At 48.9% G+C, this 22,841-nt stretch overlaps 2 long non-coding RNA genes across 4 annotated transcripts; both read left to right on the top strand.

Moving 5' to 3' along the window:
* The first annotated feature begins 2,985 nt into the window (after nucleotides 1-2,985).
* On the top strand, nucleotides 2,986-22,509 carry LOC129709105 (uncharacterized). Of its 3 annotated transcripts, none has more exons than XR_008725461.1 (3): nucleotides 2,986-3,216; nucleotides 3,427-3,525; nucleotides 20,741-21,103. It is a non-coding gene; the product is annotated as an uncharacterized LOC129709105 (long non-coding RNA). The 3 variants fall into 3 exon arrangements; XR_008725460.1 differs by lacking the exon at nucleotides 20,741-21,103 and adding an exon at nucleotides 21,793-22,509 and having other exon boundaries at nucleotides 2,988-3,216; XR_008725462.1 differs by lacking the exon at nucleotides 20,741-21,103 and having other exon boundaries at nucleotides 2,990-3,216; nucleotides 3,427-3,798.
* LOC129709106 (uncharacterized) lies at nucleotides 12,870-15,614 on the top strand. The gene is made up of 2 exons (XR_008725463.1): nucleotides 12,870-14,434; nucleotides 15,241-15,614. It is a non-coding gene; the product is annotated as an uncharacterized LOC129709106 (long non-coding RNA).
* Nucleotides 22,510-22,841: the final 332 nt, after the last annotated feature.

Here is a 22,841-nt window from a genome sequence, read left to right on the forward strand (position 1 = left end):
TGAGGTGAGAGTGGAGGTGCTTGACATTGAAGCAGCATTTCACGGCGAGAGACCGAGGAGCCTCAGCAAAGCTGCATCCAATGGGCTTTAAAGGGTCAACACTCCAATGCTTGGAATCAGACCATGCACTGAGAAAGATGGCTACAGTTTGTTCTAAGTCAATCATTGTAGCTCCAGCAAGCATTCCTTCGGGCTGTGGCCTGGTGGGTTCATAGAAACGGTGTCAGGAGTTACGGGAAGAAGGCAGGAGATGGGGTTAGGAGGGAAAGATAAATCATCCATAATTGAATGGTGGTGTGGACTTGATGAGCCGAATGGCCTAACTCTGCTCCTATCACTTATGAACTTATGAGCATCACCACACACAAGTTATCATCCCCATTGCATACAGCACTGGTTTAGAAATGTATCACTGTCCCTTTATCTTTGCTGGGACTAAATCTTGAATGTCTCTCACAGTCAAACAGCACAGTGTAACGCCACTGGGAGTCAGATAGTTCAATAATTTACTCCACTACCAGCTCCTCAGGGGCAGCTAGGGATGGTCAATGACAAATGCAGTTTGTTGAGCAATGTGTTCATTCTGGAAACCAAAATTAAACAATATTTCCTCAGCTGAAGCTGCTCCAATCTGAGACTCTGTCTAAATTAGCACCCCAGAGTCCTTCGGTGGTGCCAAGCGATCTTTTGATAGATTTTTAATAAAAGGTGTGGAGTTTTGGGATTTGGACCAGGTAACTATGAAGGAACTACTGTTGATTTCTACATCAAGATGGTAAATGACTTGGAGAGGACCCTGAATTGGTGTCGTTCCCAGGTCCCTGTTATCTCTATCTTCCATGGTAACAAAGGTCCTGGGATTGGGAGTGACATTGGGAAGTAGCTGCAGTGTATTTTACAAACATAGAAAGTAGGTGCAGGAGTAGGCCATTTGGCCCATTGAGCCAGAACCACTGTTCAATATAATCATGGCTGATCATCCAAAATCAGTACCCTGTTCATGCTTTCTCCCCATATCCCTGGATTGCATTAGCCCAAAGAGCTATATCTAACTCTCTCTTGAATATATCCAGTGAAGTGGCCTCCACTGCCTTCTGTGGCAGAGAATTCACAACTTTTGTGATGAATAATGGTGTGTTAATACTGGAGAGAATGAATGATTAAAGTGGTGGATGGGGTGCAGTAAGTGACCTGCTTTATCCTGTTGTAGAAATGAGGAAGTATAGAACTTTCAGCCAAGACCCAAAATCACTCAATATTCTCCAGAGCTGCTGCCTGATCAGCTGAGTTACTCCAGCACTTTGGGTCCTTTTGTGTTTCATCCTATTATTCAATAGCAACATCATTGGGGAATCATGATTTTAAATAGGAGATAGGCACAAAAACCTGGAGTAGCCCTGGGCCAGGCAGCATCTCTGGAGAAAAGCAATAGGCGACGTTAGCTATTTCTTTTCTCCAGCGATGCTGCCTGACCTGCTGAATTACTCCAGCTTTTTTTTGTCTATCTTGGGGTTAAACCAGCTTCTGCAGTTCTTTCCTGGACATTTTAGCAAGAGCACAGACTAATACCAAAATAGGCATTCATCTGCTCCACCACACACAGAGAAACTGTCTGAATTGCTATTCTATAGTGTTTTTTCACAGTTTTAGCTGCTAACACAACTAAAAAACTTCTGGAGGAGAAGGGTCCCGGCCCGAAACATTACCCTTCCTTTTTCACCAGAGATGCTGCCTGACCCGCTGAAATACTCCAACACTTTCTTTTGGTATAAACTCGCATCAGCAGTTCCTTTCTACACATATATAAAGCTTCTGCTATTATTACATCCACCATTATATGCCACCTCTTTTTCCTGATCTGCTTGCTGAGTTACTCCAGCACTTTGTGTATGGAGTTTTGGGATTTGGACCTTTTTCCAGAGATCCCTTTGTCAATATTATGGCTATTTTTCCCTGCATTCATTTGAAGTGATACTTCCCCCTGTTGCCTTGAAGGTTAAATCCCTTGTACATCTGGAGTCACAAAGTTTCCAGAAAAGTTGAGACAAAATGCTGGAGTAACTCAGTTGGGTCAGGCAACATCCCTGAAGAACATGGATGGGTCTACATGTAAAGTTTCTACATGTTATACAATAGACAATGACAAAGTTACTGTGTCAATTAGTTGGACTCTGATTAACTGGTAAACTCTCGAAATACCATATGGGGAGACACTCTTTGTAAACGACACACCGAGGAATGAAAGGTTCAATGTTACAGGGAGTTAAGAATTTGATTGTTCTATCTGAAACATATGACAATAAAAACACTCTTGACATACTGTTGTTAATGCAGCCTGAAAGCTTCACCAACCCTAGGAGTAAGTTACTTTATCTCTCCCTTACTATGCATCGCAAGGTGAAATGCCCACTGCTACACATTAAGAGGCAACCACAGATTGCAATCCATTGAAATAACCCAACCTTGATCCTGCAAACCAACAACGTGGAGGGTTAAAAAGATATGAAGATATGGTATCCTTATCTCTCATTAACCAGTGGGTCTTTGGTGTCTATGGTTCTGTTAAATTTGGAGGCGGATTTGCTGTTAATCACAATTGGTGTTGTTAGGTGTTGTAACAACATCGCTACTTTGAGTGGATCAACAATCGACAAGGAAATGCAAAAGGTTACAACTTCAGAGGGAAAATACTACTGCCAAAACTTTCTTCTTTGCCTTAGAGCTATTCTGTGACATACTTGCTAAAAAAAAAAAAAAAAATCTCGCACCCGCTCCATCGTCGGAGACGTTTACATTCTCTTACCGAGAGTTTTTTTTGTTCTAATCGAGTTCTTAAAGCGGCGACGCGTTTTAATTGCACCGGGATATTCTCGCAGTCGAATTTTCGCCCCCAACGCTATAAACTGAGATTACACAGGACTGGAATGCCGAAAACAGGCTGGGAAGTGGAACCCCCCCCCTCCCCTCCCTTCTTCCCCTCCCTTCTTCCCCTCCTCCTCCACGTTGGAAAATAACCCCACTGTTTGTTGACTGCCTTAAACGTTCTCTGAATTGGCAGATATGGTAAATAAAACTCCTTTTAACATAGAATCCAGCTGCCTGGCCGCAAAGAATACTCCAGCCACTTCAACAAGGTGAACGTGTTAAACGCAAGATTCGTGAAGTAAATTTGAGGACACGCCGTGCGCACGTGGGGAAGTACAAGAATGCACTTGTGTGTGTGTTTTTTTTTGTTGAATATCATTAAGAATTTGGTTTCTCCATCGCTCGGTGTTTAAAACGATATAAATTTTCCACTTTTATCTTGGAGAAACCCTTGTTGAATTTAATTTTACTACAGTAATACGAGGCGTTACTTTCAAAAGTTCTAATCGTTCTGCTCTTTCAACTGGCTAAAATGTGGCAACGATTTTTGAATCATTGCAGAAATATGCACCCGAAGGATACATCTCGAAGGCATGTCTCCTTCGCGTTAGCTAAAGCAGTACATTTCGTTTCTTTTCTCCGAAACACAACATTATCAAGGTGAGTTGCCATTTGTATCTTTCACTCGGATTGTTACAATATTTGCTAAAATTGTGAGACAAGACATATTTTGAAGTATTGCGTTGCAATTCGTTTTATAGAGTAAATTCACGTCTGCTAAGTTTTCTAATCTGTTCAAATAAATGTAAATAAACGTGCAAGAGGTCATTCCATCTGATGGCTTTACAAAGATGAGGAGTGGGAACGTTAAGAAGGAGAATGGGGATGGGGGAAGGACAGTAACATGGGCACAAGAGAGAGAGGGAGAGAGATTGAGACACAGTGAGGAAAAAAGAGAGTGGGAGATTGTGTGGGGTGGGGGGGGGGTAGAATATAGAGATATTGAAAAATGCGGGTCCTTTTCTGTTCTGCAACACCATTAATTCAGCTCCATCGGACAGGAATGCGGGATTTCACAGCTCACTGCTTCTGCTGCCTCAGAGAGAGGGGAGAGAAGGGCAGGGAGCTGCATACTCCTATGTTTTGTGTCCACGCTGCTGAATCTTTAAACAAAAATCAGAGAGAGAGGGAGGGAAGCGGGTCGCAGGGAGTGTGGCGAGAGGGAGAGAAATAAAAAGAGAACAAGGGAGAGAAAAATAGTGGGAGAGAGAGAGAATGAAAGAGGGAGAGAGGGGAGAGAAAGGAAAGAGAGAAAGAAAGGGGGAAAAAGAGAGAAGGGGAGGGAGGGTGGGAGAGAGAGAGAAGGGGAGAGAAAGAAAGAGGGAGAGTGGAGGGAGAGAAAGAGGTAAAATATATAGAGAGACAAAAGAGGCGGGAGTAGTGCCCAGTGTGGTGTAGTGTGCTGGGCAGTGCTGAGCTGTAGTGTGCTGGGCAGGGCAGTGCTGAGTTGGGCTGTAGTGTGCTGGGCAAGGCAGTGCTGTAGTGCGGTGTGCTGTAGTGAGCTGGGCAGGGCAGTGCTGGGCTGAGCTGTAGTGTGCTGAGCTGTGCTGTAGTGTGCTGAGCTGGGCAGGGCAGTGCTGTAGTGTGCTGAGCTGTAGTGTGCTGAGCTGTAGTGTGCTGAGCTGGGCAGGGCAGTGCTGTAGTGTGTTGAGCTGTAGTGTGCTGAGCTGTAGTGTGCTGAGCTGGGCAGGGCAGTGCTGTAGTGTGTTGAGCTGTAGTGTGTTGAGCTGTAGTGTGCTGGGCTGTGGTGTGCTGAGCTGTAGTGTGCAGGGCTGTGGTGTGCTGAGCTGTAGTGTGCTGAGCTGTAGTGGGCCGGGCTGTAGTGTGCCGGGCTGGGCTGTAGTGTGCCGGGCTGTAGTGTGCCGGGCTGTAGTGTGCCGGGCTGGGCTGTAGTGTGCGGGCTGGGCTGTAGTGTGCCGGGCTGGGCTGTAGTGTGCCGGCCGGGCTGTAGTGTGCCGGGCTGTAGTGTGCCGGGCTGGGCTGTAGTGTGCCGGGCTGTAGTGTGCCGGGCTGTAGTGTGCCGGGCCGGGCTGTAGTGTGCTGAGCTGTAGTGTGCCGGGCTGTAGTGTGCCGGGCCGGGCTGTAGTGTGCCTGGCTGTAGTGTGCTGAGCTGTAGTGTGCTGGGCTGGGCTGTAGTGTGCTGAGCTGTAGTGTGCCGGGCTGGGCTGTAGTGTGCCGGGCTGGGCTGTAGTGTGCGGGGGCTGGGCTGTAGTGTGCCGGGCTGGGCTGTAGTGTGCCGGGCTGGGCTGTAGTGTGCCGGGCTGTAGTGTGCGGGCCGGCTGTAGTGTGCTGAGCTGTAGTGTGCCGTGCTGTAGTGTGCTGGGCAGGGCTGTAGTGTGCTGAGCTGTAGTGTGCCGTGCTGTAGTGTGCCGGGCCGGGCTGTAGTGTGCCGAGCTGTAGTGTGCCGAGCTGTAGTGTGCTGGGCTGGGCTGTAGTGTGCTGAGCTGTAGTGTGCTGGGCTGGGCTGTGCTGGGCAGGGCGGTGCTGAGCTGTAGTGTGCTGGGCAGGGCTGTGCTGTGCTGAGCTGTAGTGTGCCGGGCAGGGCTGTAGTGTGCTGAGCTGTAGTGTGCCGTGCTGTAGTGTGCCGGGCCGGGCTGTAGTGTGCCGAGCTGTAGTGTGCTATGCTGGGGCCGGGGCGGGGCGGGGCGGTGTGTTTTGTGAATGGACGGGGCTCTCGGTGCGTGGACGTGTCTCGCGCCGTCCACCTGGAATGCGGAGGGTCCGGGCGCAGCCAATGGGCCGGCGCGCGGGGTCACGTGGGCGGAGGGGAGGGGGCGGGGCGCCGGCGGGCGGAAGGTGCTGAAGATGGTGGTGGTGGTGGCGGCGGAGGCATCACCACCATCACGCGTGAGCGCTCCGGCCCTGACTGCTCACTCGCTCGCTCGCGCTCTCTGTCCCCGGGGCCGCCGCCGCCGCTGCAACATTGCACCGCCTTGCAAACGGGAGCCGCCGACATGCACCACATCCCAGCCTCCGGAGACCAACAACTCGGCCCTGCAAAGAAGTTTGGAAATATGTTTTCTTTTTTTTTTTTTTGCAGCGACTGCCTCCATTTTTTTTTTGCAACTTCGTTTGCTGCGTTCGTTTCAATAGATATTTTAAATAATATTTTGTTTTAAAAGGGGTTATTGATGCATTCCCCCCCCTTTTTTTTTTGCAGGTACCATTGAGCAGCATGTTGTGGGGGGGGGGGGGGGGGCTTGTGAGTATCATCCGGGCCGTTGTATGGAAATGGCGGGAGCTCTGGGCTACAAGGGGGGGTGAGAAAAGGGAGGGGGGGAGGGTTGGAGGAGAGAGAAAAAGGGGTTTTAAACGGGGCACATACCCGGGGAGAGAGAGAGAGTGAGAGCAAGAGAGGGGGGGGAGGGGAGGGGACATTATGCAATGCCTAGTCTTTTAAAAATACGTATCAAGGTACCCCGCCCCTCAAAACCCCCCCACACACACACACACACTCAGAATATCACTCTGTTTAAAATAGGTGATCGTAGGAATAAGTAGAGCAGGGTTAAACCGTGCAGTGTCAACAACTGCGCTCGCAACTTGGCCGGGCAAGGAGATAGTCATCCTTTTTTTTTTCCAGAGTGAGTCCCAATTTTAATGCCTTCGGACTGTTTATAGATATATACATATATATATATTATTGAATCTGGCAGCGCAGTATAAAGCGGCCAGCCACGCACGCGTTTGTGGCTTTTAACCCTGACTATAAAGAGGGCGCCGCTTTTTAATTTTTTTTTAAAGGGACAGCAAGCCGTCGTTTCCTCCGGAGCCTCGGAAAACTTGAGTGACAAGCGCTCCTTCCCGAGTTGGATTCGCACAATCTCTGGTCCAACGACGCTGCACATTCAGGGGGCCCCACGTGTATTTTTTTTCCCATCCTCCCCGCCCCGGTTATTTTATTTTATTTTTTTGATTCCCTTTTCGCCCAATCGCAACACCCTCCCCCTTTACAGTTCCAGCTTTTATAGCTTCGCGGATGGTTGTTTACGGCGTGAGTTTGGGGCTCCGATCTTGGGGAAACGTTAAGTAATCAGATTTCGCAACTTTGTATGCGATGCAGAGGAGAACTGTTTTGGACCTTCGGTTGTACAGGAGGTTGTTGTGATTTAAGATGTTCAAATTTCACTCTTGACTGCTGTGCTATTAAGATAACTTCCTATTTGCATTAAACTATTGGATGTATCCGCTTAAGTTTTAAAACTAGATTGTTAAGAACTTGTCTGATTTGATTGTACCCTTTTTACGTTGTTTACTGTGAATATTTCTTATGTGTTACATTTCTTCTCCCTAAATTTCGGGCCGATCACACCTTGTTCTTTATTCCAGCCGTGTTATTTTTGTTGTTGTTGGTGTTTGGAAACAAGCGGCGTCAGATCGCCGATGACCCGATTTTTCTTTCTCTTGTTGTTGGCGGCTCGATTTAATTTTTATTTTTTGACGTTGTTATTGAAGTCTGTTGTCCGGGGCCCTTTTTATGTTGTACTACTGAGATGAGATGAGCAGTGCAATATTAAAAGGGCATTGGCTTGCAGTTACACTCCGCCCCACTCGCACTCACTTCCCAAAAAAACTTTGTGGAGAGGATCAAACTCTTCCAACAACGTGCCTATGAATCAACAGTGCAACTTAAAAAATGTTTTTCCTGTGTTTTCGTAACTTTTTAAACGCGCATGCTTGATTAGTTTTGGATAAGATGTCTCGCCTGTGGTGTAAATCCAGTTTAAAATGCAAGTTGCCAGAAGCAGGTGGCTATTGTATGAAATGTTACCATTTTGACTTTTACTGTGTAAAATGTGTTTTTGCTGGGAGTAACCGCAGATGAAGCTTCCACATTTCGTCCCTGGCAGCCGTCTAGTTGATGCAGGAACTGTGGATTTAACCCACGGTGCGTTGAGCCCTGGGTCAGGGTTGTCTGCTGTCGGGCGCTCTGACGATATTGCACTACTGTCCGCACAGCTAAAGCAGTGCAATAGTATTGTCAAAGCGTCAGGCACCAGGGAGCGAGCTCCCCACGTCCGCCGAAGTCCCGGGACACAATGGAGGAATTGGAATCGCGGGAATGGTCGCAACATGGCTACATGTGACTAAAACTAGGGTTGCTGAATCCCGGCAGCTCTGCTTAAAATTCACCATCATCTGCCCTGTGGATTTGTGTGTGTGTGTGTACGTCTTAAAATATGATCAGGTAGTTGAATGAGTGTAAACTTGTTAAGAGTTACTGTAATCATGCATTTCAGTTTTTTCAAAGTTGGATGAAATGAATGTGTTATGGACTATGCACAACGGGCTGAATTCCTCGTGTGATGTTTAGTTAGCGCCTTTCCAACTTTTCCTCTCGTGTGACGTTTTACTGTTTTATCCTTGCTGTTGTATGGTTAAAAATAATCAGTGATTTCAAGCCAAATGGGTGTATTTTCTTTGAAAGAAAGGACTTTCTCAGAATTAATGCTGCCCTTTCTATTGGTCTGCATGTATTTCTGAATTGCTAATGCTGGCATTGGAGTAGCGAGCACTCGTGTTTAGTGATGCGGGGCTGAGGTGCATCTTAATGCTACTAGTCCCGACTTTAACTTTGCAGTGGATGGTCCCATTTGCTCATGTTGTCAAGCCAGGTGCCGTGTATCAATAATGAAGAGTAAAGGAATCCAAAACGGCGTGTTGACATTGAGAATTTTCGACATATAGATAGATGCGACCTTTTTTATAATTAAAAAAAAAAGTCTTATTTAGACGCTTTGAAAAGCACTAAATAACATGGCACGTGTGTGATATGGAAGTGGTTGGCAGCTTTACTAAATCGGGGAGGGGGAGTAGTTTGGTCGCACTGTTTTCGTGCAACGATAGGTCCCTACCGCACGGTTCGTATGTTTTACCCTCCCTCCCGTGTGTATTCCCCCCTCAGTGGGAACCCCATCCCTGGCGCGAGTGAATTGCGGGTGGGGGGGGTAGAGCAGAGGAAGCGTGGCGGGGAACCGTGCAACTACCGGACACGGCCCTATCTAAGGGGTTGAAATTGTCCCCTGTGCGCCGGGTTCCGTTCGGCGTTGGCGCTGGAGGATGGGATGGGAAGAGAAGCGAGCGTACACAAATTGCAGCTTCGGCAGGGCCTCGTGTGCCTTGTGGGAGCGAGTGGGTAGTAAGTCTAGGGAGGGGGAGGGGTTGGGTTTTTTTTTAAGAGTGTATCGGATGGCAGATCACGCTGTTTGTTGAGGGTGGGGGAGGGTTAAGCCTTGTGGTGGGGGGAGATGTTTCATTTGTGATCATTTTTAAAAACCGCTACCTTGAATATAACATTTTCGTCGGAGTTGTCCCGGGATATTTGTGTCTCCGATGAAAGTGGAGAATTGTTGTCCCGGCACGGGGAGCCGGCAGCCCGCTGGCAAAGTGTGTACGTTTTTTCAGTGTGTGGCGGAAATCTGCTTGGTTTCTGCGCAATCCGCCGACAGGTCGCAGCTCGCCTGATGGGAATTTCCCCCTTTTTTATTTAAAGAAAAATTGCCTGCTGAAAATTTCATGTAAGAACTTGCTAGAGTTTTTTTTTGAAGTGGATGGGTTGGAATGTCTCGCTCAGCCGCGTTGCTGCTGCGAATTCGCTTTGAACCGCGGCCCTATGGCCACCGATTCGACTAAATCATACATCGTATTTGGGCTTCCGGCACTTTGACCTCTACGATTAAAAAAAAAACTTGATCCCCTCCACAAAAAATATCCGTATTCCTTCGCCGTGTGAACCGCAGGTTCTAAACAAAAATGGTTGGCGTAAGCGAACAATCCACAATTACTTTTTTGAATGGCCTGTAATTTTATTTGTTTGCTGATGGGGTTTACTATTGGGGAGGGGGGAGAGAGGGGAGGGCGGGGGAGAGAAAGATTTCAACACTGCAACTTTTAAATGGGTTCGTCCGCTTTTTCAAACGTGTAGGCTGTTTCTCAATGTTCTATTAATCCGAAGTATTTAAAAAAACCCGCAGATATTGGGGGAAATCGTTCAGGCTTCCCTACTCAATTTGACCAACGTGGTTAGCGTGAGGGTTATGCATGTGTAATTGAAAGCATTACGTGTTGCATTCTATAACCGCGCGGAACTCTTTTCGGTACCGACTGTTGGCAGAATACAAACGTCACCTAGGGTGTAAATTAAAATGTCTTGCCCCTCTTATTCAGCCGGGGAGTAACAGCGGGAAGACATGTTTAGTTTTGGGCCTGGAATCTGAATTGTCCCTTCGTGAAATGGCATTGCTTTGGGGAGCAGCTTTACCCTGCACTGGTGATATTCCCAGAACTGCTAGCCTTCACTTTGGCGGGACGTTGATGCCGTTTTTAATCTTGCTGACCCTTATTAGAATTGGCCACGTCGTTTCTAGAGCTCGCCCCTCTGGCTTCACTGACAGACAGTGCGATGCCAGGGGGTTTCTCGTGTTAGTGTCGAGGAGAGAGAGAGAGGAGGGGTGGGGTTGGGTTGGGGGGGTCAACGAGATAACAAACCGCCCTGGTAATAACTCGCGCTAGTCTTGGCCCTGCTTTATAAACAATGCGGTGTAAACTGTCCCAGTGAACACGGTTGTGGTCTCATTCAGAAAACGGGCACTCTTTCTCTTCCCCTATCCCCGCCCCCCACCCCCACCACACACTCGACCCATGCCCTATTAGGTCTGAAGGATAATGTAAAATGTAAGACTTGTGATCTGGTAATGTAATACCATCAGATATTGGCAGAAATATTCGAATTTCCCTCCACCGTTTGACCAGTGCCGTTAGAACGAGGGATATATATGCATGTATATTTGAAAGCATTAAACTGCTGAACACTTGTGTATAACTGTGGGCAGAATCTATAAACGCCATCACTCTTGTACGCTGATGGTAGCCACGTTTTTGGCGATAGAGGGTGGCAAGGTTTGGGTACCATGTCACATGGGGGGTTGGGGGCTTTGCCAATCTCCATAGCCTTGTTTTTGCCGCCGTTAGACCCCTTTCTCCCTCCATCGCTCCAATAATTTAGACATTGTACTCATTCCTATCCTGTGACGAACCCATTTGCCACATCATCTGATTCTTCAAGGGCAAACGTTAGTCACCGGCTCTCATTGTAGGCTGGTGTTTTTGTTTCTCATTTTACTTTGAAGTGTTAAGTGGTATCGTGTGTTCATTCATTTTTTTTCTGTGTATGTGTGTGTTTGTGATATATTCCGCAGGGCGAGCCCCTTTGCCGTGTGTTTAACACACAAGGCTTGTTCGGCTCTTCAGCCTCTGCGCCGTTTCCCTTCCATGTTCCCGATCTCCAAGGCGAGATGACTAAATAGAGCGTGAATCGGGATAAAATCCACGTTCGGCCCTCTGCCCCGGCCGGATATCAAGCGCATAGTTTCGCCATGCATTTGGAGATGGTCCCGGCGGCAGGCTGGGGGCTCTTCGTGTGGGTTTTGTTTTAGGTCGTCTCTCTGGGTTCTCGCCTGCTTCCCAACACCCCGCTCAGCTCTGACCTGCTCATTCTGGCCTCGCAACCGCTACGCCGTGTAGATCAGGCGTCAGTTAACAGGCAGGCGTTGCGAGATTTTAAAATGCCGCAGGCATGCTGGGTTTTACCACATTGTATGTTTAGAGGAGCGGTTATTAAATAAGCTACCCGTTTGGTTCCCTCCACGGACACACACACACACACCACACACACACACACACACACACACACACACACACCACACCTCGGTCCTGCAGTAAGATTGCAAAGTAAATGTCTACCTAACGCGTTCAATTTTAGACCTTTTTATTACGATGTGTCTGTGACTTGTGGCTGGGTATTCATTGGCTCACGTGGCCATCACTCACGGGTTGTACGGGACATGCCTTGCCCCCCGAGTTCGGTTTCGGCTCCGTCTTTCTTCCTGAAGTTGTTGCTCCTTCTCCCGCTGGAGCCTCTCTCCTTCTTCCCCCGTCCTCCCCTCCCCTCCCTTCCCGCTCAATGGAATCGACCTGATTTCCCCGCATAAAAGTGCGCGGAGAACAAGCAGCCTGGCCAACTCTCCCTTTAAACCATCCCTTCTCACCGACCACTGAAACTGTTCCACGCGTCGTGTCTGGGGCCTGTTGTTTGCTCAGACCTGGGTGTTCAGAAACATCCTTCTGGGTGTTCTGAAAGGCGGTGCATTAAAGCAAATTGTTTTTTCTTTGGAAGCTCGGCAATATAATGTTTATATTGTTTGATGTGAAATTGTTGCCGTTACAAACCGAGCAGTCCGAATGCCAGTGGCGGCGAGTATGCAGATACTAGACGCTCCTAGTAATATATCGCACTCTGTTACTGAGCATGTTACTGGGTGTCTCGTAGTATCTATCGTCCTATTCTGGGTATCTTTAGTAATATCTAGCACTCTGTTACAGGGCGTCCAGCAGTATCTATCCTCTTGTTCTGGTATCTTTAGTAATATCTAGCGCTCTGTTACAGGGTGTTTAGCAGTATCCAGCGTCCTGTTTTGAGTATCTTTAGTAGTATCTAGTACCCTATTACTGTAGCAGTAGGCATCCCTGTTACTGAGTGTCTCTAGTACTATCTAGCACCCCTTTACTGGGTATTCAAGATCAAGAGTTTATTGTCATGTTAGGTGTTTCTAGTAATATCTTGCGCACTGTTACTGGGTGCCTAGTAATATCTAGCGTCCTGTTCCGAGTATCTTTAGTAATATCTAGCGCCCTGTTACTCGGTGGCTCCAGTAGTATCAAAGTGCATTGTTAATGAGAATCTCTAGTAATAATACCACCCAGTTACCGTGTGTGTCCCTTGTAGCATCTAGCACCCTGTTACTAGATGTCTAGCGCCTTGTGATATCTAGCGCCTTGTTACTGTGCACCCCATGTAATGCCTGGTACCAAAATACCAGCTCTCCCTGGTTGTCCCACGTGGCCCCTGCCCCCCCCCCCCCCCCCCCCCCCCCCCCCCTAGCTCCAGTCTACAACGTGGTTCTTAAAACATCTCAGTCATATTCTTTCTGCAGGAGTTTTTTAATTTTGTAACTAGAATATTTTTGCTGTTATTTGAGTGTACGTGCTATGGGAGTAGCGAGGTTAGTAGGCGAGCGGATAAAGATGTGAACTTAATGTGAAACAGCCCGCTTCAATCTGCGCTGCCCCGAGCGTTCGGGAGAGTGAGGAATCTGCGTTTCCCAAATTCCGCAAATTCCCCTGCTTGTCGGCATCAGTTAGATCATTGTGCAGTGTCATGCTTCACTTCGGAATCCTTGGCGCCAATCGAAATAATATCTGGGTTTAAAAAAAGAAATGAGGGTTTCCCCAAAGAGCCGCAACTATCCGTCTTTGGATAGTAAAATTGTACACCAGCTCCAAAAAAACAGTAGACGGGAGTATTGGGAATGTTAACCCCCGTGTTAAATCGTGTTAACCGCGCTGGGGACATCGAGTGTCCATTGAGAAAGGGCCATGAGAAATGCGAGGTCTAGTTCCAGAGAGAACCTACTAATTTCAGGGATAAACAGACCAAATGAGGGAACAGTCCTTGAATCCATTCGGTAAGCCATCCCAGTCCCAGGCATCCCAATTTGTCCCGCGTTGTCTCATTTGGAGAATTGGGAGCGGTGAGGGACCGGGTTCCCTTTAAGGAAGAACTTACGCCGAAGATAGACTCAAAAAGCTGGAGAACCTCATCGGGTCGGGCAGCATCTCTGGAGAAAACGTTTCGAGTCTGAAGAAGGATCTCGACCCGAAACGTCACCTTTTCCAGAGATGCTGCCTTGGAGAGAAGGAAAAGGGTGGCGTTTTGGGTCGAGGCTCTTCAGTCTGAAGAAGCCCTCGGTTAGACCCCGACTCTTCCCCCGCTAACAAATACCAAGTAGAGCAGTGGGTGAGGGCACTCATTCCACTCTGAGGGCCGATGGGACCCTAGCGCCGGCCTCTTCCTCGCGGGAGTCAGTGAAATGCCCATTTTCAACAGGAATGTAACGCATGTGCGTTGTTGCTGCTTAAAACTTAAAAGAGTTTGTCCCGCGCAGACTGCGCAGCGATAGTGTCGAAATCTGTCGCTTCAGTCACGAAATTATGAATGTAGTAACTAGTTAAAAGCAAAGGTGGTTTTTTTGGGTGACCCCGCTGCCCGCCGCGGGCATTGACCTGGCCTCTCTCCACTCGGGTGCCTGAGGAATTCGCGAGGAGGAGATAAAAAAGGCGCGCATTCTTGATCAGATTTCGTCGAATGAATTGTCCAATTTCGACCCTCGCCGATAAAGATCAAAGCGGCGTCGCCTTTTGACTTGCTTGAGAACGTGAGGAATCTTTATGGCGGATGAGAGTAAAGAACAGGGAGGGTCCCGGCAGCTCAGTGGCGAGGCCATGAATCACCGGGCCATCCATGAATTGGAGGCGTATCATTGCCCCACTATCCCGCCCTGCTCCACTCTAATCTGACCGGGGAAGCGAGAGGCTAAATGTGTCAGGTCGTCAATTGATTGCAGCAGGTCTGAAAAGGAGAGTCCGAGACCATCACTTGGCAGTGTAGAAGGTAAAAAGCGTGATGGTGGAGGCAGCCTTTAAGTATTGACTAGTTTTAAACATGGTCTTGGAATGGGCGAGCCGTGGGGTTTGAGATATTGTGTCCTTACAGATGTATTGTGGCAGTAATGGACAGGGTCCGCACAGGGAAAATAATATTGTCTATATATTTGTCTGGCTATAGATAGACACAAACTCTTGGAATAACTCAGCGGGTCAGGCAGCATCTCCGGAGAAAATGATTAATTAGCACATGTTTCGGGTCGAGATCCTTCTTTCTCCGCGGTCGGAGAACGGCCTTCTTTGTACGCGAGGCAAGTGGCAACAGCGAAGTGTGTGCCCTGGAGCGGAGGCGGAGGCGAGTTCGCGCCCGGAGCCGGGACCCTATCTATATTGCGTCTGCTTTCAGTTTCTCGCTTAAGTAGTGCAATATCGCTTATAGGGTTTCGGCTCTGGGCTCCATCTTCACCCACAAGGGAGGGAGGGGGTGGGGGGGGGGGGGGGGGGGGGGGGGGGGGTCGCGCTAAATGCACGTGTTCTCATCTGGGATGCTCCATGCGTTCTTTCTGCTGAGCGACCCGCAATGGGTTATATTTCCCGCGCTGGACTTAGCGCCGGCAGAGGGCAGGTTGGAGCTGTGGGGCGGGTGGGCGGTGCGGAGTGGGTGGGCTCAACTCCTGATTTTAGGTGGTCTCTCGCTTCTGTTCGACTCGGAGGCCCCTGCTGGGCTGGTAAGGGAGGAACTGGATTTTTGACATTCCCCGAGTTTCATTGAAGCCATCCACTAATCTGGACTCTCCTCCCCCCTCCCCCAAGAATGCTCGAACGAAGGCATGATCGAGGAACCACGCACTTTAAAACGTAACTCGCCCGCATATTAAAACCCCAAATGACCGAGAAAACCGTCCCATCCACCTGAACGGGCAGAGTGATTACTGGGGGAACTCGCGTTAGAGCCTGCAGCTCTTATTGAACTCTGACTGCTGCATAACCTGGACACGACCAACGTCCAGGTTCAGGAGCAGCTTCTTCCAAACAACCATCGGGCTATTAAACACTGTAATCTTTAACCAAGCTCCGGACTACATGGACTTGAGGGCATTGTTTTTATCTTTGTACTATTATTTGTACTTGTATACTTAAGCGTTTTGTGTTTATTATGGCTATTTACAGAGTAATGTGTTTCTAAATCTTGAGTAAGAATTTCACTGTTGCGTTACGGGGCACATGACAAACACTTGAGCTGTGGTGGTGATGAGGAAGGCGCTTCTTCTTGGATGGTGTTTTAAAGGTGAGACCACGGTGAGGCATTTGGTGATAAATCGCTGGGGTTTGGGATATTCATGCCCCGCCACGACCCCCTCCCCAAGTGCCTGCGGCTCTGTCAGTATTGCGCTACTGTAGACCTAGCACAAGCAGTGCAATATTGAAAGAGCGTCAGTCACTTGATACAATCGCCAATCTCTGGATTAGAACTCGCCGGAGAAGTGTGGTCTGTCTGTCTGTCTGTCCTGGTGGGATGAAGCCGAGCCCTTGGCCAGCGCTGGATAGACGAGCAACCGGCTGGAAGTGGGGTGGTGAAGCGTCTCTGGGATATGGACAACATTTTGGTCCGTGTCCCCCAGCATGTCCATGTTCTCCAAAGATGCTGCCTGACCCGCCCGCTGAGTTACTCCAGCCCCTCGTGTACTTTTGTGTAAATCAGCATCTGCTGTTCCTTGTTACTGCACGCTTGGTTACAGGGGTACTTCCACGGAGCTCCACGCCAGGCTATCACAGTAACGGCCGTGCCCTTGCCCGGCTGCTCCCAAATTTGACCCGTTCTCATCACGTGCAGGAGAGACCAAGCCTGGATCAGTTGCCCCACACGCGGCCAGAATCATATGCTTTCGCCTGCTCGCTCCGGCTACACCCTTCCCTTCTTACCCACGGGAACGACAGAGCCCCGAAGTTGCCCGAGGCGGCAGAGAGCCCGGTTCAATCCCGACCTCGGGCGCTGAGTGTGTGGAGTTCGCACGTTCTTCGGCATTGCCAAGGTATGCGCGGTTGCTAAGATACATTGTGGACACTTGTCAATTGAAGGTACACAAAAATGCTGGAGAAACTCAGCGGGTGCAACAGCATCTATGGAGCGAAGGAGATGGGCAACGTTTCGGCCCGTAACGTTCGCTCCATAGATGCTGCTGCACCCGCTGAGTTTCTCCAGCATTTTTGTGTACTTTCGATTTTCCAGCATCTGCAGTTCCTTCTTAAACACTTGTCAATTGACCCTTGTGTATGGGTAAGTGGTCGAATGTGAAGGGGATTAAATTGTCGGGATAGTATGAATGGGTAGATGAAGGGCCGGAAGACCTAAGGGGCCTATGTTCCCCCTCTGCCTCTGTATTGACTCCAGCAGAATCGGTGACAATGTTTAGAATTGGGAGGTATCAGGAACCGCAGATGCTGGCCAACAATAAACATACACACACACACACACACAGTGCTGGAGTGGCTCGGCGGGGCAGGCAGCTTCTGTGGAGAACATGGATTCAGGATGGGATGTTTTGGCATATGGGGTGGGGGGGAGAGAATCGCGGGCCATCGGGCGTATTGGTCTCATCTGTGAACGATGAAGCGAACAATCGCCGCGCAAACTGCGTGTGATATCGGGAAGGAGACGGTTGTAGTACTGAATGTTAAAACGCGGGGGCGTACGCTGACTGAATGGCGAGGCTCTCGCTAGCGACCAATGCTGCCCTTGTGGAACTTGTTCACGGGAGGGGTCCCTGGAGCCTGGAGACGAGCGATTGGGAAGCGGGGAGGGAGGCCTTCCCGTCGTACAGAGGCAGCGCGGGGGGAGGGGAGGGGAGCGAAGGGGGGCCCCCCAGGCTATTTATCCTCACTGACCTCCCGCTCGCAAGCGGTCAGCTAGGATCCGCGCCAGCTGCCGGAATGTGGCGGCGGCCTTTTGATGCTGGCTGGAGGTCACGGCCCCGAGAGTAGGGCGAGGTCGCAGTTTCACCGCCCCCAGGGCAAACGCAGCACGGCTCATTTGGCAAATGCGCGCTTTACAATTGTTCATTTCAGAGAGAAAGAAAAGGAGAAAAAAAAATCAGCAGCTTGGAATATATTTTCGAAATTGGAGAGGGGATGGGTAACGGAGCGTGAAGCGATCGCATTTTTGAGAGGCGCGAAATAATGGTGAAATATTGCGGGGTGGTGATTGCTAGTCATTAATCCGCCCGTCCCTTCAGCGGCTTCGCCTCGGAGTGTGGATAATTCGCGCGGGCCACGGCGTGGATGAGAAGCGGCGTTTCGCCATCAGCTGCCGGGGTTAGGTCCAAGGCGGGTGGGCGCGATCACCACTGTCTCCGCGCACCGCGCTGTCTTTATGCCGGGAATTTTAATAGCCTACTAAAAGCCACGTGGCCAAACCCGGCAGTGGCCATGTCTGGAGCCGCCTACAAGATAGAATGATACAGTGGAAACAGGCCCAACTTGCCCACACCGGCCAACACATCCCAGCTACACTAGCCCACCTGCATGCGCTTGGTCAATATCCCTCCAACCCTGTCCTATCCATGTACCTATCTAACTTTCTTAACCATTGGGACAGTCCCAGCATCAACTACATAACCTGTCACCTTGTTCCATACACACAGCACCCTTTGCGTAAAATAGTTACCCTTCGGATTCCTATTAAATCTTTTCCTCTTCACATTGGAACCTGTGTCCTCTGGTCCTCGATTCCCCTACTCTGGGCAAGAGACTCTGTGCATCTACCCGATCTATTCCTCTCATGGTTTTATACACTTCTGTAAGATCACCCCTCATCCTCCTGCGCTCAGATATCTCCGATATTTAGTGACAAAGGGCTCTTGTAGCTTCGCCTCTCCTGTAAGGATTAGCATATTCGGGGTACATTTGCGGAGAATCTCGGGCTACTCGGGGCGACATTCTTTCCCCTGTGATGACCCTATCTATTCATTACTGTCTCACGCCGCAGCGGCTCCCACTGACTGCGGAACTGCCGCTAATTTCCAGCCCGGCAGGTCGAGTCGCCAGCGTGCATCACCGCCCAATCTTCCAACCGTTAGCACAGCGGCGAACTACCCCACCCCCAACAGATTGGGTCTCAACCTTCACGGCATTCGCTGGCGCAGAATAAATATCTGGGGCTGAGGATGCTGCGAGGGTAGAGGCCACCATCAAGCAAAACACGGGAGGAGACAACAATCCCTAGGGTGGGAACAGATTGACCACATCGGAGACGCCTCATTCCAAGCAATGTGGCGCCGTGACGCCCTGGTTTATCCAATTGCCTCATTCTTCAATATCAGCCCGTTTGAAAATCTAGTCATTTCAAGTGGGCACCGCTCCACCGCAGGAGCCCATTCGGCCCGTCGCACCTTCCTGGGCCGTTGGATAGAGTTAAATCATTAGTTATCCAAATCTCAGCTCCACATCTCCCTTCAACACATTGTTTATACACGGGCCGTCCCGCCACTTGGGGGAAAGTAGACCCGTTGGCCTTCGCCGCCGTGTCTCCAGGTTACTCGCTCTGTGCTCACAGTAAACATGAGTTTATCCCGGTTTACTCAATATCCCCTCTTTGAAGAAGGGTCTCGACCCGAAACGCCACCCATTCCTTTTCTCCAGAGATGCTGCCTGTCCCGCTGAGTCACTCCAGCATTTTGTGTCTCCCCTCTTTGATAATTGTGTCGAACAGGAAGTCAATATTAAGCCCCCTTCCCCCATCCTTGGCACCACTTTTGGAAACGCCCATCTTCTCTAAAGCTTCTCATACTGAGGAACCCGGAACCAGTGAGTTTATTGATCAATAAACAACTATGACAACAATCAGGGTCTCGACCTGAAACGTCTCCTATCCATGTTCTCCAGAGTTGCTATGCTGCCTGCCCTGCTAAGTTACTCCAGCACTGTGTCATATTTGAAGTAAGTAGCCGGGCGCACGGAATGTTTCGACATTCTAAAATCTCTGGCTGGAGACACAAGCAACTGCAGACGCCGGGATCTTGCGCCAAAGACAACGAACTGGTGGAAGGAACTCAGCGGGCCAAGCAAGCAGCATCTGGGGAGGGAATGGACAGACGACGTCTCGGGTCGGGGCCCTTCTTCACACAGAGGCCCGACCCGCAGAATCTAGCTCTGCGTTAGGCTAAATTTCAGGTTCTCATTGAGTAACAACCCGGACCTCAAATACATGAGGGGCGATCTCATTGAAACTTTAAATAGTGAAAGCCCTGGCAGAGTAAATGTGGAGGGGATGCTTCCACTAGTGGGCGAGTCTAGGACCAGATGCCATAGCCTCAGAATAAACTGACAAACACTTTAGAAAGGAGACGAGGGGGGAATTTATTTAGTCATAGAGGGTGGAGAATCTGGAATTAATTGCCACTGGAGGCCAAGTCAATGGACATTGACTGATTCTTGATCAGTGCGGGTGTCAGGGAGAATGGGGTTAAGACGGAAAGGTAGATCCGCCATGATTGAATGGCGGAGTTAGACTTGATGGGCCGAACGGCCCAATTCTCCCCCGCGAACTTGTGAACTTAGATGGCGATCTCTGCCTCTCAATATTGGTCGGCCCCTCAATCCAGTTTTAGCCTAAAATGGATGACCCGACGGTAACTTGGGCTCCGCTATCCCGCCTGACCATAGTACCCCCCCCCCCCCCCCCCCCCCCCCCCACCACCCTCCATCGCTTATCCGCTCGCTCGCTACCTCAGTCACAAATAAAAGGTTCAGACACTATCAAGCGCACATTGGGGAAGAGAGTTGCAAAGAATCTCGAACAGGGCACAGGTGCAGTACACTTCATCGGCCTTATATGAGGTTATATGAATCATTAGACCAGTTTGAGTGAAGACCGCGGGAATTTCAAACGCCTCCAGAATAGTTTACAATAGGCCAGGGTTATGCGGTCCACAGCCGCTAATATCGATGCATATGTTCCAATGTAACCGGCGTCGGGCTCACAATTGTTCGCCCTTTTATTGTTAACGTTATTCGAACTTTTGAGCCGCCTGGTTTAATTTGGATGGGTTGAAGTTTGCCTCATGTTACTTTAGTGTTTATTATAAGACGATGCTAATTTGCGGCGACGGGCGAAAATTCGTGGCGGTGATTCCTGAATTCCGGCCCATTGCTGCAGCATGGAATGCCATCATCTGTAAAACTTCCATCCGTCTAAATGGCCGAAAGCATTTAGAAGTTTCGGTTACCACTGGCAATCCATGTGAAAATGAAATGTCCTTTTTTTTGTGTGTTCATCATACTGTGTCTTCTTTTGGTTTATCGGTGTTGGGAAAAGGCCACGGGAAAACCACAACCGACCGCTACAGACGCGGAGCCAATGGATGGGACAAAGATTGGCGCGATTTCATTAATACACCATGCATTTTGCACACTCTTAAAAAACACATCAGTAGATTAGGCGGGGTTTCACAACACGAGGCCGGGACCCCGGCAACACACCGTTGGCCGCCTCAGGGGGAAGGAGACGCTGAACAGCACGTTGCATCATGAAAGATGATTATTCTAAGGCGCTTTGTCGGTGCCTCATGGCCAATTGACCCGCGCTAATTTTGGCCAGATCGCACGAATTCACACCCGTAACAATCAAATATGTTTGACTTGATATGACTTCCCCACCAAATAAATGCAATGAGCGGATCTGATTCCAAGGCTGTTTTATTTTACACTTTATATGAATCCAACCTGACTCCACCACTCGCAATGAATTAACTACCTTTTGACCATGTCCGTTTTTAAAATGTCGCCAGGATTGTAAACTCGCGAGAAAGCAGCCGAGGATTTTTATTCTCGTTCTGATTTTACCAATTAATTGAAAGATAAAATCATTTACCATAATTTTTTAACGGGGTTCCAGTCTTAGAGGAGTTACTGGGGACTCGGTTACATACAAGACACTTAAACAAAGCCACGCGGAGATCAGCTGAACGCGTGCGAGCTTTCGCGTTTGTTCTTGCGCGTCCCATTGGGGACTTGGTGTCTAGTGATACGGCACTGCACTCCCGACAGGCTAAAGTATCAGTTATCCGGCAGATGTGGTCAACGATGTCGATGGCGCTTCAAGGCTTCCTTTCCCCCTCGCCTTTTGCTTCACATTTGATTCTCGCTGTCCTTGAATATTGATTTATCCAACTCCAAGTAACCAGTGTTTTCCCTCTCTCTCTGCCCCTTCCCCCACCATTGTTCTCCGACTAGTTTCGCTGGTCTGGTTAATTTTACTGATACTGACTGATTGTGTACCTCTGATTGTGTACCTCGTTGCCAACTTCCCCCCGGCTTGTATACCTCGTTGCCAACTTCCCCCCAGCTAACAATTACCATTCTATGTAGGAACCAACTGCAGGTGTTGGTTTAAACCGAAGATAGACACAAAAAGCTGGAGTCACTCAGTGGGACAGGCAGCATCTCTGGAGAAAGTAAATAGGTGACGTTTCGGGTTGAGGCCCTTCATCAGACTGGGAGTCAGGCAGGGACCATTCTACGTTTCCTGAGCTCACCGTCTGCTTTGATCCGTGGTTTTCACACCAACATCCGCAGTTCCTTCTCGCTCCACTTCGCCGTGTCAACGACTGTTTTATTGTCGTATGTCCCAGATAGAACAATTACATTAATTCTTACTTGCAGCAGCACAACAGAATACGTAAACATAGTACACGGTAAACAATATAATAAACGAGGAAAAAGTTCAGCGTGTGTGTACGTGTGTGTTACTCACGAGCGAACCAAATCACCCGAGTCACTTGGTGAGTTTCTCTCAACAGAATGGGATTTGTATTTGACCACAAAAGTAAAAGGTCATAAGGAAGTACGATTATATATGTTGACGCTGGAGGAGAAGTGATTATAAATACAAATGGCGTGTTATACACTGTAATAGGTATAACCGGCCATTGTGTAACCAATCTGCCCTTAGAATGACATGATTTCATATTTATCATATTTCAGTTGTACATTTTGTAATATTTTGGATTTATACTAGGCATCCTACAAAAATGTATTTTTTTTCTTATACCAATGAAATGACTACAAACACACATAATGTTTCCGTGTGGTTATTGCATAGTGGACCATGACAATACGATTGAGCAGAATAACACAGATTCCGGTAACGTGGCGGTGATGTTTCTGGATTCATAACCGGACCCAGAAGATTGTTCAGGTTATTCGGGGAAAAAACAACTGAATTTAAGAAATTGATGTGTAGGAAGTAACTTCAGAAGGTACACAAAAGTGCTGGAGAAACTTAGCGGGTGCAGCAGCATCTACGGAGCGAAGGAAATAGGCAAGGTTTCCTCCCACAAAACGTTGCCTATTTCCTTCGCTCCATAGATGCTGCTGCACCCGCTGAGTTTCTCCAGCATTTTTGTGTACCTTCGATT

The sequence above is a fragment of the Leucoraja erinacea genome, chromosome 25 (assembly GCF_028641065.1).
Source record: "Leucoraja erinacea ecotype New England chromosome 25, Leri_hhj_1, whole genome shotgun sequence".
NCBI classification, from domain to species: domain Eukaryota; kingdom Metazoa; phylum Chordata; class Chondrichthyes; order Rajiformes; family Rajidae; genus Leucoraja; species Leucoraja erinaceus.